General features: G+C 35.8%; 1 protein-coding gene across 3 annotated transcripts in view; it reads left to right on the top strand.

Annotated features, from left to right (window-relative positions):
- The window catches only part of PDE1A (phosphodiesterase 1A), a 287,285-nt gene that overhangs the window by 114,156 nt on the left and 159,930 nt on the right, over positions 1 to 13,199 (top strand). The window lies entirely within an intron of this gene.

Raw genomic sequence — 13,199 nt, 5'->3', positions numbered from 1 at the left:
TACTGTTAATTTCTTGCTTCTTGCTATTTCCCAGTTTGATGTGTTTAGGAGACAGAATCCATTGGTCTCAGGTGAACTTTTTGTGTCAGGTTATATCCTATAGTGCTTGATACTCTGTAAACCGCCTGCCCCTTGGATCAGTGCTTGCTTTTTGCCCAGTTAGTTGGTACTAAAGGAACAGTGTCATGTGATAATAAATATGACTTCCTAAAGAACATCCTATAGACAGGATTTTAGACTTTCCTGTGAAACAGAATTTTTGAGCAGCATTGTAAATATCCATCCAGCACACATATTCCTCAAGGGTATTTTCATACTTAATTGAGATAATACGTATGAAAGTACTTTTTGAATTATGAAATTTTATTCACATGACTTGTTAATGCTATTATGTTTAAAAGCATAACCACTTTATGAAAAAATTAGTGTTGCATTCTGATGAAAAGCTAAAATTAAACTAGAAACATTCTTTCTGTTAGCTGAAGTTATTTTGAAAAATTATTAATGGGCTTTGAAGAATAGCTCTCTAATTTTTGCTTATCTATCACATGTTTATTCATGTTGTACAATTCATACACTCATCATTTGTATACCACATTTATAGTATTATTCAGTAATACATATTCATTAGTGAGACTAGGCTCTGTATATACAATAAGAATGTACTTTAAGTATTGAATATTCTTGCTATTGTGGAATATATGTTTCAAAAAAGAAATCTTGTGATGCAGATAACCTAAGCAGAAATGAAGTTTAAAAATGTTTAAATGTTAGTATTATTAAAAATTTGGGGCTAGAAATGTAACTCAGTGATAAAGTGTTTGCCTAGCATATAGTAAGCCCTGGATTAAATCCTCAGAACCACAAAAAATAAATAATAAAATATAAGACAGGAAAAGTAGTAGAACAATTCTTTGTAAATATCACAAAGATTATTGGATCTATAGACACTAAGATCTCAGATGATTAAATTTTGACCATTTAAGCATGAAATATCAATCAACACAAATAACCAAAGAAAAATATCCCCCCAATATATACAATTTTATTTGATGGTAAGATTATTAAAGAAAGAGCTTCTAGTCTTTCAGAAGTTTAAAAGGATAACACTTGTGAAACTACTTATATACTTAAAGCACAGCCAATAATTTGACCATTTCAAAACCAAAAAAAAAAAAATCTTTTACCTTCACTGTGAATGCATTTGTTTCTAAATTAGTGATACATTGTGACAGATCATATGTACTACTCATCTTATTTTAAAAAAATCAAGAAATATGTCATTTCAGAAGCCATAAGGAGCAGTCATATTTCCCGAGCATCTGGTTCATCCAGCAGTGACTCCAAAAAATATTCAGGGGAAGAAGAACACAATAAATAAATTTGTACTTCAGATTGTTTTAAAAAATGTAATTGAAATTTTAAGAAAAATCTTTTGAATGTCAGAATTCAAATGCTATGAAGAGGCAAGTAATAGTTTTCTTGAAAACTCAGCAGTAGCTTTCTGCAGATCCCATCACTGTGTTTATAGGTCTCTGTCCTTCTGTGATTATACTATTGCAACTCACTTTCTGGTAACCATTTTCAACCCATTGCAATTTTTGCTCTGAATGGTTGTTGAATTATATTCCAAATTAAACAAATTCTATTATTACTCAGTGTTCCCAGAGGGAATTGGTATGTTTTGTTCTGTTTTTCTGCTGAAATCTTAAGACTGCTAACCACAGAGATAAATAGTTACAACCCGAGTCCTCAAAGAGCTCAAAAGGCCTGTACACATGTAGACACAGGATTGCAGCAAGTGTGATAAATACAAGAACAGAGATACACAGCACATTCAATACCTATAAGAGGAGGTGATTAACCATGCATCAGTAAGTCAGGAAGAAAGAACACAAAAGAGAAAATTCTTGAAGACTGATGTATTACTTAGATTCACTCTCCACCTCCAGCCACACCCTAACACTTCAGTTTTCACACAGATAATCCCTATCAGAGATTCATTCACTGATTGGGTTAAGACTATCACAACCCAATCATTTCTCTTCTAAACCTTCTTGTATTTCCTCACATGTGAGCTTTTAGGGACACCTCACATTTGAACTATAATATTCCATCCCTAGACCCCAAAAGCTCACAACCGTCTCACAATAAAAAAATACATTTTGCCCATTTCCAAGAGTCCCCATAATCTCAATAGTTCTGAGATTGCTCAAGGTTCAAGTCCAGAGTCTTCTCTGAGGCTCAAGGCAATATCACAATGTGAGCTCCTGTAAAATTAAAAGCAATTTACAAGTATCCCATATATATATAAAGGTACAGAGTAAACATTTCCATTCACAAAAATAGGGGAATAGAAAAAAAGGATGGGACCAAAGCAAGACCAAAATCTAGCTGGGCAAACAAGTTCTATAATTCTATGTTCGGCAACTGGCATGATGTCCTCTTCAAAGGGTTTGTGTAGCTCAACCCCTGTGGCCTAGTTGGTTGCAGCCCAAGTGGCCTTTCTGTTGGCTTGAATCTGCTCAATCCCTGCAGCTTTCCTACGATGATATCCCACTTTACTGGCATTTTTTAATCTCCAGATCTGCACTGCAGTTTCATCTTTCTTTTCAAATCCCCACAACTTCTCAGAGAGGACCCACAGGAACTCTGACCCTGTTACACTTTTCCTGGCCTCCAAGGCCTTCCCTTGAAATCTTGGTAGAAGCTTCCAAGACTCCTTAGCTACAGCATCCTGCATTTCTGCAGAACAGCACCACATGGTTGACACCAACCATGACACATGCTGCCTTCTCTAGCAGTAGCCAAACCTCCAGGGACCCAGCTACAGAAGCCTCTGAGTGTCTAGGTGTCTAAGCACATTTAAAAAATAAAAATAAAAAACGTCCTAGGCCCCCTTATGCAAGACGGGTGCCCCACTGGTCTCTTCTCAAGAGAATTTTTACTTTTACTCTCTTGAACCTGAGATGGGTATGGTTTTAGCAGCTCCTGAGATGCCCTCAAACAGTCTTTCTCAATGTCACTAAACAAAGTTTTTAGCATTTCTTTAGTGGTGGTAATGTCTTTAACAACTGCAACTTCCTTAGCCCCAGTTTTATTCCCACCTTTCAAGTCCAAGTTTTTCAAATCTTTCTGTCCTGCTTTCTGCTCCTGATGATCACAATACATTTGGCTAAAAGCTGCCAGCATTATCCATGCCATCTCCTGAATGCTATGCTGCCTAGACACTTCTTTCACCAGATTAAGAAGTTAGGCTGGGAATGTAGCGGAGTTGGTAGAGTGCTTGCCATGCATGCAAAAGGCTCTGGGTTCAATCCGCAGCCCCACATACACACAACAAAAAATGTACATTTCTTTTAAAATCAGCTTCACAGAAAGTCTCAGGACATGGGTAAACTACAGGCAACTTCTCAGCCAGAACATAACAGAAATGCCTCTAGTCCAAATTCCAATAGAGTCCTCCTCTGAACCCTCTTGAGCTCTTTCTTCATCCATGGTCCTATTGCCATTCTGATCTTAGCTGTTTCCAGAATCGGCCATTAAGTTCCACTCAAACAATTTAAAGCAGTTCCAGCTGGCACTGCTAAGCATCTCAAGAGTCCTCCCACCAAATCCAAAAAGCTCAAAAAGCTTCTGAATCACATGGTCAGGTTAGTCACAGCAACAACTCCACTTCACAGTACCAATTTCTGTATTAGCTCTTTTCCCTCACCTCCTCAAGCCATACTCTACCACTTCAGTTACCACTCAGTTAATCCCTATCACTATTAATTCACTAATTGGGTTAAGACTCTCATAACTCAATCATTTCTCTGAACCTTCTTGCATTGCCTCACCCATGAGCTTTTGGGGGATACCTCAATCCAAATCATAACAACTGACCAGTAGTTTTCTATAGTCCTCAAGTATAGGTATGCTTGGAGATTTTCTTGTATAATTTCAGAAAGCAATGGAAAGCCTGAAGAGTACCTGGGTTAAATATGTGATTTATTAAGATCACTTCAGTGGTAATGTAAACGTAGGATTACCTAGGCAGCACAAGAGAGTGGGAGGATTTGCAACAGAGAAAATAGTTGGTAGATGGAATTAATTGTCCAAGCAAGAGATGATCAGCATGAGGGCTAAAGTTGTGGCTGTAGGATAGAAGAGGAAATGTTAGACATGTAAGATGAGAATCAGTGGTACTTAATGACTGAGATAAGAAATAATGAACACACTTCTAGTTTGTAATGCTGAGTGGCTGGTGGTGCCATTACATACAATATAGTGTGAAAAGGAAAGAGCAGATTTAGGAGAAAGTTAGTGAGCGCTGTTTGGAGTGATAAAGGTTGAGGTCACTGGTTGATGTTCTGGAGAGGTTAGGTAAAAAGAGTTAAACACAGCTTGGAACCTCAGGGGTAGGGGCAGGAAACACAGATTCATGTCATCAGCATATAGATGGCAATATATTTGGGGGAAACACATAGGTTAAAATGAAAAGCAAGGATAGAACCTTAGGAAAGACTAACATTTCAGCAGCAGGATGAGAAAGAAAATAAGAAGAAGGGACCATGCTGGAGTGTCATAGAAGCCTTTGGGATATAGTTTCAAAGAGCAGAATGTGGAACATGGGGAGGCTCCTCAAGGCAGACAGAGGTGTTCTGGATTCTTTATATTCAGAACAGAGATTCATCTGTCATAGTTTGTTCATGTTTTAAGATTAACCAAAGTTACCACTAACCCTATCCTTGTTTCTTCCCTTTTATTCCTGGCTAGTTTTAGTAAACAACAGGCTTACATTTTGGAAAAATTAGTGAATATTTCAAAATTTTTCAGTCTTTCAACCAAAGGATTTTGAGATGATTCAACATTGTATTTTATTATTTTGAATGTTGAAAATGCTGAATACTCACTTTAAAAAAACTTGTCTATGAAATACACATATTAAGTTTGGGTATTAATAAATTTTATAATTCTTGACCTTTAGTGGATATAAAGATTAGAGAAAATACAAAATTTCTTCAGAGCTAATTTATTTATGGCCCTAATTACTAAACATATTGTTTTAGAGTAAAAGAATCTTTAATTTGTTATTTGATGGCACACATGAATTATTTAATTTTTATATTATAATAGTGTGTAATTTTTTTCTAGCAAAATTGGAAAAAAATAATCAGGATAACTAAATACAAATTCTAACAAATTTGTTTGGAAATATATATAAAACTGAACATAAGGTTTGTGTCAGTATGAGCCATGCCTTGTTCATAGCATGCATAAATGAGTCCAATTCAAGTCATATCATATTTCTAGATATTGTTCTTTGTTTCTATAAATAACTATTAAAGAGAATCACTAATTGTGTTTAGATTGATTTAACACATCAAAAGTTAATTTGTGGATTAAAGGTAAGGATTGAATCAAAATAGAAAATGAAAATTTTAGGACAAAGCACATACATTTGTTGTTATTAGACAAGAGCCAATGATAAAAACCTGGAATCCAGTAAAGAAGTTGAGCAAACTGCTATATTTGAAAAAGAATAACTATAGAAAATGCTTTCTTCTGTTAAATGTAAATTGACCCCTCATGAAACCTGCTTTTTTTTCAAACCAGAAGGGAAAGCTAAACAAAGAAGTGTTTGTGATTAAAGAGGAGGTACGATATTAAAACACAGGGAGTGATGTCTGTCCCTCGTTTAAATATTTATACACATGTTATTCCACTTGCTCTAGTTGTTATCACTGCTTCTCTTCCTCTGTGTCTTATGTGACACTGGCTCTATCTTCCAAGCAATTTGTGGACTCTGAGAAATACCTGCCCCAAATAACCTGCTTGAAATTATATTGCCCCAAACCCCACACATTAAAGGCTTGGAAGACATGTTTTTAAATAAACAAAACTTTTGCTAAGAGAAGGGAGAAAAAGAGGTCAGTCTGTAGCTTCCATTAAGAAAACTATTATGATTTATTTGTGAAATTTTCTAATGTCTAAGCAAACAGAGAGTACTGAGAATTAGAGTAATCAGATAGGTAAATATTGGCTTTGTAATGGGGTGGGAATACTTAGATTTGGATTATTTGGGGGTTTGGGGAGGGATTACTTGGATTCTAAAGATACACCGAATCCTAAGGAGTTTGGGACAACCAGGAGAAGTAAGGTGAGGAAGTGAACTATTGCAAATGAGTCCAAATCCAGGATCAGGAGGCTAGAGTTCTAGTCCTGACTGCCCCTCGTGGCAGGCATCTTTGAACTGATATGATTCATAGGCTGAAAGAAAGATCTTAAACCAAATTACTTTTAAAACAAAACTTCAAATCTGAAATTCTGAAAGCCATTGATTTTAGAACCACGAAAGCAGCATCTATCTATTGCACTTGAGTAGGAGTAGATGGAGGGGCAGACATAAAGTCAGAGAATGATGCAAGCACAGTGATCCATGGAAAGCAAATTAGCAGCTTCTTAAGCATCGTAGGTCTAGCAGTGGTACTAGATCAGTGCTGTTTTAAAGTTGAAGTTTCCTGCAAGCTACTTTTATTGTCTTTTCTATGTTTCCCACATGTTGAAACTAAGAATATGGGTAGTTTTCGGGACATGTATGGATTTGTTGGCCTTCAAGGTGATTCTGTTTAGATTTGTCAGAATCTACTATGATTGCTATATAACAAACATAGAAGCATATTTTCCTAAAATACTAGTATTCAATCTTAAGAGAATGATTGTTAATAGATAAAGCATATTGGTTACATTGTTTTTAAACCAACTTTCCAGGGCATAGTTATTAAATTGTGATTTGTGAATTGCATTTTCACTGTGTATGTGGTTACCCTTGATAGCGCTCTGATTTTGGAACTCAGCTTGACCTTTTTAGGCCCCTGCTTCCTAAGCTTCTCTGGTTCTTATAAAGCCTGCATGCAAAGTGACTAGCACAATGAAAGTTGTCAGCAACTACTAATGCTGATTTTATTACAACAAAAATGCTACTTGAAAGGAACAAAATAAAAGCTTTAGTTCCGCATTTGCAGATGAATCAAAGAAAAATTATATTTAAAATAAATAAATATTAAGAAATTATTTGTTTTAGATATCAAAAATTAAGCTTTCCTTCTAATATTGTGTTTTTTAAACTTTGTTCTTTTAAATACCATGTAACAAATTTATTTTATCTTTATAATAAAAATTTTCAATATAAACAAGAAGCATAATTTAATTCAAAAATTAAAAAAGATATTTTGTTCCTATCTGAAAAATTAAGTCTTTTCATTGTATGTAAATATAAAATTTCCTTGGCTGAGGGTAACCCAAGTTTCTGGTTAAGTAGAGGAAAAAATAGTATATTCTCTATCCCCAGACATTGCATTTAAATTTTCAGGCTTAGTAGAAATAGAAGAGCTTACAATTAAATTGGTCAGCTACATAGTTCTTTAGGCATAATATGGTCAATATTTTTAGTAAATCTGGCTTTCAGCCACAAATAGCTCTGGTAGTGTTAATGTAAAAGGCAAACATGTTTGTCTTTTTTAGCTCAGTAGAGTTGATGATGAAAGTGTGTTCAGCTTTGTGTATAGAAAAGTCAACAAATTTTATTAATGAACCATACCTCACTGAAGACCAGCCGTATGCCAAACAGTGCTAGTATTTTTAGTAATAAAGGCCTAAATGCAAGGTTCTCTCTCTTCTTGTGGAAGAATAAATAGGAGAATAGATAGATAGATAGATAGATAGATAGATAGATAGATAGAGATAGATAATAGAAATATATCAAATTTTCTTAAGTTTCACTAAACATTTTTTTCAATTTTTTATATCATTTTTATTTATATATGACAGCAGAATGCATTACAATTCTTATTACACATATAGAGCACAATTTTTCATATCTCTGGTTGTATACAAAGTATATTCACACCAATTCGTGTCTTTATACATGTACTTTGGATAATAATGTCCATTACATTCCACCATAATTTCTAACCCCATGCCCCCTGCCTTCCCTTCCCACCCCTCTGCTCTATCTAGAGTTCGTCTATTCCTCCCATTCTCCCCTTTCCTACCCTACCCAACTATTAATCAGTCTCCTTATATTAGAGAAAACATTTGGCATTTGGTTTTTTGGAATTGGCTAACTTCACTTAGCATTATCTTCTCTAACTCCATCCATTTATTTTTTTTATAGTTTAATGTTTATTTGTTAATTTTTTTTTAATTTTTTTATTGGTTGTTCAAAACATTACATAGTTCTTGATATATCATATTTCACACTTTGATTCAAAGTGGGTTATGAACTCCCATTTTTACCCCGTATACAGATTGCAGAGTCACATCAGTTACACTTCCACTGATTTACATATTGCCATACTAGTGTCTGTTGTATTCTGCTGCCTTTCCTATCCTCTACTATCCCCCCTCCCCTCCCCTCCCCTCCCCTCCGCTCTTCTCTCTCTACCCCCTCTACTGTAATTCATTTCTCCCCCTTGTATTATTTTTCCCTTTCCCCTCACTTCCTCTTGTATATAATTTTGTATAACCCTGAGGGTCTCCTTCCATTTCTAAGCAATTTCCCTTCTCTCTCCCTGTCCCTCCCACCTCTCATCCCTGTTTAATGTTAGTCATCTTCTCATGCTCTTCTTCCCTACTCTGTTCTTAGTTACTCTCCTTATATCAAAGAGGACATTTGGCATTTGTTTTTTAGGGATTGTCTAGCTTCACTTAGCATAATCTGCTCTAATGCCATCCATTTCCCTCCAAATTCTATAATTTTGTCATTTTTTAATGCAGAGTAATACTCCATTGTGTATAAATGCCACATTTTTTTATCCATTCGTCTATTGAAGGGCATCTAGGTTGCTTCCACAGTCTTGCTATTGTGAATTGTACTGCTATGAACATCGATGTAGCAGTGTCCCTGTAGCATGCTGTTTTTAGGTCTTTAGGGAATAGACCCAGAAGGGGAATAGCTGGGTCAAATGGTGGTTCCATTCCCAGCTTTCCAAGAAATCTCCATACTGCTTTCCAAATTGGTTGCACCAATTTGCAGTCCCACCAACAATGTACAAGTGTACCCTTTTCCCCACATCCTTGCCAGCACTTGTTGTTGTTTGACTTCTTAATGGCTGTCAATCTTACTGGAGTGAGATGATATCTTAGGGTGGTTTTGATTTGCATTTCTCTGACTGCTAGTGATGGTGAGCATTTTTTCATGTACTTGTTGATTGATTGTATGTCCTCCTCTGAGAAGTGTCTGTTTAGGTCCTTGGCCCATTTGTTGATTGGGTTATTTGTTATCTTATCGTCTAATTTTTTGAGTTCTTTGTATACTCTGGATATTAGGGCTCTATCTGAAGTGTGAGGAGTAAAAATTTGTTCCCATGATGTTGGCTCCCTATTTACCTCTCTTATTGTTTCTTTTGCTGAGAAAAAACTTTTTAGTTTGAGCAAGTCCCATTTGTTGATTCTAGATATTAATTCTTGTGCTATGGGTGTCCTATTGAGGAATTTGGAGCCCGACCCCACAGTGTGTAGGTCGTAGCCAACTTTTTCTTCTATCAGATGCCTTGTCTCTGGTTTGATATCAAGCTCCTTGATCCATTTTGAGTTAACTTTTGTGCATGGCGAGAGAAAGGGATTCAGTTTCATTTTGTTGCATATGGATTTCCAGTTTTCCCAGCACCATTTGTTGAAGATGCTATCATTCCTCCATTGCATGCTTTTAGCCCCTTTATCAAATATAAGAAAGTTGTAGTTTTGTGGGTTGGTTTCTGTGTCCTCTATTCTGTACCATTGGTCCACCTGCCTGTTTTGGTACCAATACCATGCTGTTTTTGTTACTATTGCTCTGTAGTATAGTTTGAAGTCTGGTATCGCTATACCACCTGATTCACACTTCCTGCTTAGCATTGTTTTTGCTATTCTGGGTCTTTTATTTTTCCATATGAATTTCATGATTGCTTTCTCTATTTCTACAAGAAATGCCATTGGGATTTTGATTGGCATTGCATTAAACCTATAGAGAATTTTTGGTAATATCGCCATTTTGATGATGTTAGTTCTGCCTATCCATGAACAGGGTATATTTTTCCATCTTCTAAGATCTTCTTCAATTTCTCTCTTTAGGGTTCTGTAGTTTTCATTGTATAAGTCTTTTACCTCTTTTGTTAGGTTGATTCCCAAGTATTTTATTGTTTTTGAGGATATTGTGAATGGAGTGGTTGTCCTCATTTCCATTTCAGAGGGTTTGTCGCTGATATACAGGAATGCCTTTGATTTATGCATGTTGATTTTATATCCTGCCACTTTGCTGAATTCATTTATTAGCTCTAATAGTTTCTTTGTAGACCCTTTTGGGTCTGCTAGGTATAGAATCATGTCTTAGATAGATGTGGTAGAAAAATCACTGCGTAACTATTTAAGACTGGGTTGTCAAAGAAAGATTTGCAGGAGAAGTTTTATTTAAACTAACGTCTCAGAGGGAGGAAGCTACCAGCCACATATATTGTGGAATAGTGTCCTAGGAAGACAGAAGAGCTGATAGAGAGGCCCTAGAGGAGGAATTTTTTCTAGATGGTCAAGGAATAGTAAGAAAGTCACTGTGAGTAGACCACAATGCATGATAAAGAAAACTGAATGAGACAAGTTCAGAAAGATAAAGCAGGGGTAAGATCATCAAGTCAAGGTGAGAGATTTGAGTTTTAGTTAATATTCTACTAGAAGACATTGGAGAATTTAAACAGGAGTGAAATGATGAAGTGTGTGATTAGAACACATTTGTACATGTACACATGCACACAAACCTCCGCCTCCTGCCAAGAATTAGATTATAGAAAAAGACTGAATGCATGGAGGCTAGTAAGGGAACTGAGGCAATATACAGCCAATTGCTCATAATACCTACTACTTCCAGTAGGATTGCTATTCACAACCCCCATGAAAATTCTAAGTGACCATTTGACTGATTTATCTTCAATGGAATATAAGTGGAAGTTATGAGCACCACTTTCAACTCCCAACCCTAAAGCCTTCCAACTATAACCTTCCACACTTGTTCCCACTCCATGGGCTTAATGTGAATAAACATGGTAGTCATGGAAGCTGTGTACCAAAAATAGCACTGTATGACAGAAGGAGTACAGGTCCTGAATCAGTCAATAACCAAAAACTCACACTTGGACTTCACAAGACTGAGAACTTAGTTAACCCATGTGTTAAGTTACTGAATTGGGGGTCTTATAGCAGCTGGCATTACTTCACCAACATAGGGAGTCATGAAGAAAACTAAGAAAATGAAGCTGTTAGTTCTAAGGACAGATGAATGGTGGTGGAAGGTGGGTGACATATTTTGGAGATAAAATTGAACATAAAAACATGATTGCAGTTGGTCACAGGGTGTAAGGAAGAAGTCAAAGAAGAGCCTTAATTTCCTCTTTTGTGAGCTGTGTGGAATGAGTTGTCATTTGCAATACTAGGTACCCTAGAAGGAGGAAATCTGATAACCTCACTTAGAGGTGTTGATTTTGAAATCTCTTAAGTGCCCTCCCAAAGCAGCTTTCTATAGCATACTTAAAATTAGAGATAAGGAAACTATCAATAGAAAGTGATAAATGGGTTTATACTACGTCATTGTACAAAGCACTTAGTATGAACTATTTAATTTTCTAATAGACCAAGTAGAGAAGATAACATTACTTCTCCAACATTACAAATGAAAACCCTCAGACAATGTAGGACACTTGCCAACATCAAAGTCTACTAATAGGTGGTGGTACTGAACCTGTAAGCTCCCAGTGCTTCACAACAGTGAATACTTGATGTTTTCTCATGATCTACAAGTTTGCTGTTTCTTTGCTGAACTCAGCTAAGATCAGCTGGGTATGTCTCTAAGCTGAAGTTTAGATCCAAAACTGCTCCAAATGTATCTTCATGGTCCTCATCCAGCTACTACTTGGGGGTATGTTTTTATCATTCTGGGTTATAGGAGCTCAAGAGGCCAAGTCAAACTATGTAAATACATCCTATGATGCTATTTATTTCAAGGTGCTAACTTTCCATTGGCCAACCCAACTCACACGGTCTTGGCTAACACTGAAGTAGGAAATGGTTTGGAATAGAGGATTATATTCCAGTAACCCTATTACACTACAAGGACATTTAACAGAGGGAAAGAAGGGGGATAAAACCACAGCAAAGATAAGATGATGCCAGAGAAAACAAGAAAGGAGAATATTTTGAAGAGTGTTCAGAAGTTGAATATGTTGTAGAGCTTTGAGAAACATGAGGACCAAGGAAGACACTTAGACGTCATGCTAGCACAGGCAAGCCTAGCTACAGGGGGTGGAGGGGCACACCCTGGGAAAAGTGAGATATAGATGTTTCCAGGGAAAATGCTGTGAATAGAAAGCAAAGAATTTCAAAATTGATAGTTAAGAGAGTAAGGATAGTTTGGTAACTAGTACAGTAGCTAATACTGCATGGCTACCAATCTAAGAAAACACTAGTTTTGTGACCTTGGACAAGTTTACTAAACCTTATGGAGTCATATTCCTCATCAAACAGCAAAGACGAAAATTACCATATAAGATCAATATAAGATTAAAGAAGTTACTATAGAGCATATGTAGAACAATTTCTCACACTCTGTGAATGTGTAGTGAATATTAGCTCTTATTATTTTATTTCCAGGATGGGAAAATATTCAATACATTTATATATTGATAACAAATGTTTTCTATAAAGAAAATATTAAGAATCTAGGAAAAAGGGAATTTCTCTATTTTAACAAAATCACCACCCACCTACACTTTCTTTTGACTTAGATAGATGGGAAAAATCTATTTCTTCTGCATCATTTTATCCAACATGTCCCCTTTAGGGAGCATCAATTTCTTATATATCTGTTCATTAATAACATTGTAATGAATTTCAGTTTATTTTCTTCCAAAATATATTTTATATGATTTGTAGCAAAGATAGTTAAAATATCGAATCAGCCAAGGCTTCTTAAAGTTTGTGCTTGCTCATTCGGCTTTATGTGCCAATTTTCGCTTTAATTATCAGCCATTTAATTAAACTCTTTGTGATGCATCAGTCCGTAAAATCCATGAATGTAGCTGTTTACTTATAACTCTAAACATTACTTTGTATTTAAGATTCTCTCTAGCTAAGAATTAAGCCAAGTCAATTTACCCAAAACTATTTTAATCATGGCTATTTCCTAAAATCTT

Source organism: Spermophilus citellus (genome assembly GCF_964194105.1).
Source record: "Spermophilus citellus genome assembly, chromosome: 11".
Taxonomy (NCBI): domain Eukaryota; kingdom Metazoa; phylum Chordata; class Mammalia; order Rodentia; family Sciuridae; genus Spermophilus; species Spermophilus citellus.
Note: the sequence above shows the minus strand (reverse complement) of the source record. Positions and strands in the feature narration are given on the sequence as shown.